General features: G+C 38.7%; 1 pseudogene; it reads left to right on the top strand.

The window, feature by feature from the left end:
- Positions 1 to 4420: 4420 nt before the first annotated feature.
- On the top strand, positions 4421 to 5217 carry LOC105723817 (small ribosomal subunit protein uS5-like; annotated as a pseudogene).
- Positions 5218 to 6870: the final 1653 nt, after the last annotated feature.

Genomic DNA, 6870 nt, shown 5'->3' on the forward strand with positions numbered 1-6870 from the left:
TCATTAAGGAAAATTCTATGTATGCACTTCAGGCAGAAGGAAAGTAATCTCAGTTGGAAAGTCTGACATGCAAAGAAAATTGTAGATATGTTATCAGAGTGAACAGACAACCTACAAAATGGGAGAAAATTTTTGCAATCTATCCATCTGACAAAGATCTAATATGCAGAATCTACAAGGAACTTAACCAAATTTACAAGAAAAAAACAAACAACCCCATTATAAAGTGGGCAAAAGACATGAACAGACACTTCTCAAAAGAAGACATACATTCAGTCAACAAACATATGGAAAAAAACTCAACATCATGGATTATTAGGGAAATGAAAATCAGAACCATAATGAGAGCCATCTCATGTCAGTCAGAATGGCTATTATTAAAAAGTCAAAAAGCAACAGATGCTGACAAGTGGGTGGAAAAAAAGGAAGTTTTTTTTCAATGGAGTCTTACTCTGTCACCTAGGCTAGAGTGCAGAGGCATGATCTTGGCTCACTGCAACGTCTGCCTTCCAGGTTCAAGTGGTTCTCGTGCCTCAGCCTCCTGCATAGCTGGGATTACAGGCATCCACCACCATTCCAGGCTAATTTTTGTATTTTTAGTTGACACAAGCTTTCACCACGTTGGCCAAGCTGACCTCGAACTCCTGACCTCAGGTGATCCACCCACCTTGGCCTCCCAAAGTGCTGGGATTACAAGTGCTAGCAACCACAACTGGCAGAAAATGGAACACTTTTACACTGTTGGTAGAAGTATAAATTAGCTCAACCATTGTGGAAGACAGTGTGGCAATTCCTCAAAGACCTAGAGGCAGAAATACCATTCGACCCAGCAATCCCATTGTTGGATATATACCCAAAGGAATATAAATCATTCTGTTATAAAGATACATGCACATGTATGTTCACTGCAGCACTATCCACAATAGCAAAGATATGGAATCAATCTAAATCCCCATCAATGATAGACTGGATAAAGAAAATGTGGTACACATATACCATGGAATACTATGCAGCCATAAAAAGGAACAAGATTATGTCCTTTGCAGGGAAATGGATGGAGCTGGAAGTCATTATCCTCAGCAAACCAGCACAGGAACAGGAAACCAAATATCATGTGTTTTCATTTATAAAGTGGGAGCTGAATGATGAGAAAACATGGACACATGAGGGAGAAGAACAACACACATGGGGCCTATTGGAGAGTAGAGGGCGGGAGGAGGGACAGCATCAGGAAAAATAACTAATGGATACTGGGCTTAATACCTAGGTGATGATGGGATGATCTGTGCAGCAAACCACCATGGCACATGTTTACTTACGTAACAAACCTGCACATCTGGCACATGTATCACTGAACTTAAAAGTTAGAAATAAAAAGAGGGATAAAAAATCCTAAAAAAAAATAAAGAAGAAGAAGAAAAGAAAATTGTAGATATGTGATAGAATGAAAACAAAACACTGATTCTTATAAAATAAAAATGATAAAGTTTATAGAGCTAAACAAAAATGATAAAATTATATTACATAACAACAATAACATAATAACATATAAGACAGAGCAGGTAAGCCAGGAGTGATGTGATTAGAATTAAAATGTTCTAAGATTCAACACAGTACTGGAAGTCCTAGCCAGGGCAATCAGACAAGAGAAACAAAGAAAAGACATCTAAATAGAAAAATAAGTCATCCGCAGATTGGAGGCAGGAATAGATTGCAGCTCCAACTCAGATGGACAGAGCAGCATGTGGAACTCACATTGTGAATTTTTGCTCCAGAACGACTGCAGGAATAAATCAGGAAGCCTGAGAGGACCCATGTACCCCCTCCCCTGAAGGAAGTGGATTGCTCCTGCAGGACTAAGGAGACACCCCAAATACTGTGCTGGTATCTATGGCTGAGAGATCCACAGACAGTTCACATCATGGGACTTTGTGCAGACAAGCCCCAGTACCAGCCGAGAGCCTGGTAGACTTGCTGGGTGTCTAGATTCAGAAGAGAGATAACAATCACTACATCTCAGCTCTCAGGAAGCCATATCCTTAGGAAAAGGAGGAGAGTGCTACATGAGAAGAACACCCCATGGGACAAAAGAATCTGAATATTAGCCTTCAGTCCTAGACCTTCCCTCTGACAGAGCCTACCCAAATAAGAAGGAACTAGAAAACCAACTCTGGTAATATGACAAAACAAGGTTTTTTAACAGCTCCAAAAAAATCACACTAGCTCACTAGCAATGGACCCAAACCAAGAAGAAATCCATGATTTACCTAAAAAGAATTCAGGAAGTTAGTTATTAAGGGAAGGTTATTATAATCAGGAAGTATAATATTATATTCAGGAGGTTATTATAATTAGGGAAGTACCAGAGAAAGGCAAAGCTCAATATAAGGAAATCCAAAAACTGATACATGTGAAGGCAGAAATATTCAGGGAACTAGACAGCATAAATAAAAAACAATCAAAACTTCAGAAAACAATGGACACACTTATAGAAATGCAAAATGCTCTGGAAAGTCTCAGCAATAGAATTGAACAAGTGAAAGAAAGGAATTCAGAGCTCAAAGACAAGGTCTTCAAAGTAACCTAATCCAAAAAAGACAAAGAAAAAGAAATTTAAAAATATGAATGAAGCCTGGAATTGTGTTAAATGACCAAACTTAAGAATAATCAGTGTTCATGAGGAAGAAGAGAAATCTAAAAGTTTGGAAAACATATTTGGGAGAATAATTAGGAAAACTCTCCTGGCCTTGCTAGAGACCTAGACATCCAAATACAAGAAGTATAAAGAACACCTGGGAAATTCATCACAAAAAGATCATCTCCTAGGCACATTATCATCAGATTATCTGAAGTTAAGATGAAGGAAAGAATCTTAAGAGCTGTGAGACAAAAGCACCAGGTAACCCATAAGAATAACCTATCAGATTAACAGCAGATTTCTCAGCAGAAACCCTAAAAGCTAGAAGGGACTGAGGCCCTATCTTCAGCCTCCTCAAACAAAACAATTAACAGCCAAGAATTTTGTATCCAGTGAAACTAAGCTTCATAAGTGAAGGAAAGATACAGATTTTTTTCAGACAAACAAATGCTGAGAGAATTCACCACTACCAAGCCACCACTACAAGAACTGCTAAAAAGAGCTCTAAATCTTGAAACAAATCCTGGAAATGCATCAAGACAGAACTTCTTTAAAGCATAAATCTCATAGGATCTATAAAAGAAAAATACAATTTAAAAAACAAAAACAAAAAAACAAGGTATACAGGCAGTAAGAATGGAATGGTACCTCACCATTGAATGTAAATGGCCTAAATGCTCCACTTAAAAGACACAGAACTGCAAAATGGATAAGAATTCACCAAACAGCTATCTGCTGCCTTCAAGAGACTCACCTAACACATAAGGACTCACACAAACTTAAGGTAAAGGGGTAGAAAAAGACATTCCAGGCAAAGGGACAACAAAAGCAAGTAGGAGTAGCTGTTCTTATATCAGACATGACAAACTTTAAAGCAATAGCAGTTAAAAAAGACAAAGAAGGACATTATATAATGATAAAAGACCTTGTCAAACAGGAAAATATCACAATCCTAAATATATATGCACCTAACACTGGAACTCCAAATTTATTAAAAAATTACTAATAGACCTAAGAAACAAGATAGACAGCAACACAATAATAGTGAGAGACCTTAATACTCCACTGACAGCACTAGACAGGTCATCAAGCCAGAGAGTCAACAAAGAGACAATGGATTTAAAACTATACCCTGGGACAAATGGACTTAACAGATATTTACAGAACATTCTACCCAACAACCACAGAATACACATTCTCTTCAACAGCACATGGAACTTTCTCCTGGATAGACCATATGATAGGCCACAAAACAAGCCTCAATAAATTTAAGAAAATTGAAATTATACCAAGCACTCTCTCAGACCACAGTGGAATAAAACTGGAAATCAACTCCAAAAGGAACCTTCAAAATCAAACAAATAATGGAAATTAAATAATCTGTTTCTGAATGATCATTAGGTCAAAAGTGAAATCAAAATGAAAATTAAAAAATTCTTTGATCTGAATGACAATAGTGACACAACCTATTGAAACCTCTGGGACACAGCAAGGGCAGTGCTAAGAGGAAAGTTCATAGCCCTATATGCCTACATCAAAAAGGCTGAAAGAGCACACACAGATAATTTAAGGTCATACCTCTAGGAACTAGAAAAACAAGAACAAACCAAACCCAAACCCAGTAGAAGAAAGGAAATAACCAAGATCAGAGCAGAACTAAATGAAATTGAAACAAACGAAAAGAAATACAAAGATAAATCAGCTTCTCCAAGGTAACACCAAATGGTGGATGATGCTGGTGCAGCTCAGGGGGAGGTGGGGGTAGAGGTCCCACGGGGCCCTGAGATAGGGAACAGCAGTGGCTTCCGGGGAGGCTCTGGCAGTAGCATCCAGGGCTAGGGTTGCAGCCATGCAAGGCAAAGTGAGGACAAGGAGTGGATGCCCTTCACCAAGCTAGGCTGCCTGGTCAAGGACATGAAGATGAAGTCCCTGGAAGAGATCTATCTCTTCTCCCTGCCCATCAAGGAGTCTGAGATCATTGGCTTTTTCCTGGGGACCTCTCTTAAGGATGAGGTTTTGAATACCATGCTGGTGCAGAAGCAGACCCACGCAGGCCAGCACACCAGATTCAAGGCATTTGTTGCCATCAGGGACTACAATGACCACGTTGGTCTGGGTGTTAAGTGCTCCAAGGAGGTGGTCACTGCTATCTGCGGAGCCATGATCCTGGTCAAGCTCTCCATTGTACCCATGCGCAGAGGCTACTGGGGGAACAAGATTAGAAAGCCCCATACCATCCCTTGCAAGATGACAGGTCAGTGCAGCTCTGTGCTGGTGACCTCATCCCTGTGCCCAGCGGCACTGGCATTGTCTCAGCCCCTGTACTCAAGAAACTCATGATGATGGCTGGTATCAATGACTGCCACAGCTCAGCCAAGGGCTACACTGCCACCCTGGGCAACTTCAGCCAGACCACCTTTGATGCCTTCTCTAAGACCTATAGCTACTTGACTCACAACCTCTAGAAGGAGACTGTATTCACCAAGTCTCCCTAAAAGGAATTCACTGACCACCTCGTCAAGACCCACACCAGAGTCTCCATGCAGAGGACCTAGGCTCCAGCTGTGGCTACAACATAGGGTTTTTATACAAGAAAAATACAGTGAATAAAGCCTGGAAAAAAAAGATAAATCAAACAAAATGCTGGTTCTTTGAAAAGATAACTAAAACTGATAGACCATTAGCAAGATTAACCAAGAAAAGGAGAGAAAATCCAAATAAGCTCAGTAAGACATGAAATGGGAGATATTACACCTGACCAAAAAAAAAAAAAAAAAAAGATCATTCACTCAAGGCTACTATGAACATCTTTACACACATAAAATAGAAAACCTAGAAGAGATGGATAAATTCTTGGAAAGATACAACACTCCTAGCTTAAATCAGAAAGAATTAGATACCCTGAACAGACCAATAACAAGCAGATTGAAATGGTAATTTAAAAATTACCAACAAAAACAAAAAAAGTCCAGGACCAGATGGATTCACAGCAGATTTCTACCAGACATTCAAAGAAGAATTGGTACCAATTCTATTGACACTATTCTACAAGATAGAGAAAGAGGGATCCTTCCCTAAATAATTCTATGAAACCAGTATCACCCTAATACCAAAAACAGGCTTCATAGAATTATTTAGTGAGGGATCCCTCCTTCTGTATCTTGTAGAATAGTGTCAATAGGATTGTTACCCATTCTTCTTTGAATGTCTGCCAAAAGCAATCTACAAATTCAGTGCAATTCTCATCAAAATACCACCATCATTCCTCACAGAATTAGAAAAAACAATTCTAAAAACCATATGGAACCAAAAGAGAATCCTCATAGCCAAAGCAAGGCTATGCAAAAAGAACAAATCTGGAGGCATCACATTACCTGATTTCAAACTATACTATAAGCCATAGTCACCAAAATAGCATGGTACTGGTATAAAAATAGGCACATAGACCAATGGAACAGAATAGAGAACCCAGAAATAAACCCGAATACTTACAGGCAACTGATCTTCAAAGCAAACAAAAACATAAAGTGGGGAAAGGACGCCCTTTTCAACAAATGGTGCTGGGACAATTGGCAAGCCACATGTAGGAGAAAGAAACTGGATCCTCCTCTCTCACCTTATACAAAAATCAATTCAAGATGGATTAAGAACTTATATCTAAAACCTGAAACTATAAAAATTCTAAAAGATAACATTGGAAAAACTCTTCTAGACATTGGCTTAGGCAAAGATTTCATTACCAAGAATCCAAAAGCAAATGCAATAAAAACAAAGATAAATAGCTGGGACTTAAAAGGAACAGAAGCAGAGTAAACAGACAAACCACAGAATGGAAATAAATCTTCACCATCTATACATCTGACAAAGGACTAATATCCAGAATCTACAATGAATTCAAACAAATGAACAAGAAAAAACCAATCCCATCAACAAGTGAGCTAAGGACATGAATAGACAATTCTCAAAAGAAAATATACAAGTGGCCAAAACATATGAAAAAGTGCTCAACATCACTAATGATCAGGGATTTGCAAATCAAAACCATGATGCGATTTGTCATCTTACTCCTGCTAAAAAGGCAGATTATAATCAAAAAATCAAAAAATAGTAGATGTTGGTATGGATGTGGTGAACAGCAGTGGGAATGTAAACTAGTACAACCACTATGGAAAACAGTGTGGAGATTCCTTAAAGCACTAAAAGTAGAACTACCATTTGATCCAGTAACCCCA

Source organism: Aotus nancymaae, unplaced genomic scaffold (genome assembly GCF_030222135.1).
Source record: "Aotus nancymaae isolate 86718 unplaced genomic scaffold, 86718_ANA_hifiasm-v0.15.2.pri h1tg000014l, whole genome shotgun sequence".
Taxonomy (NCBI): domain Eukaryota; kingdom Metazoa; phylum Chordata; class Mammalia; order Primates; family Aotidae; genus Aotus; species Aotus nancymaae.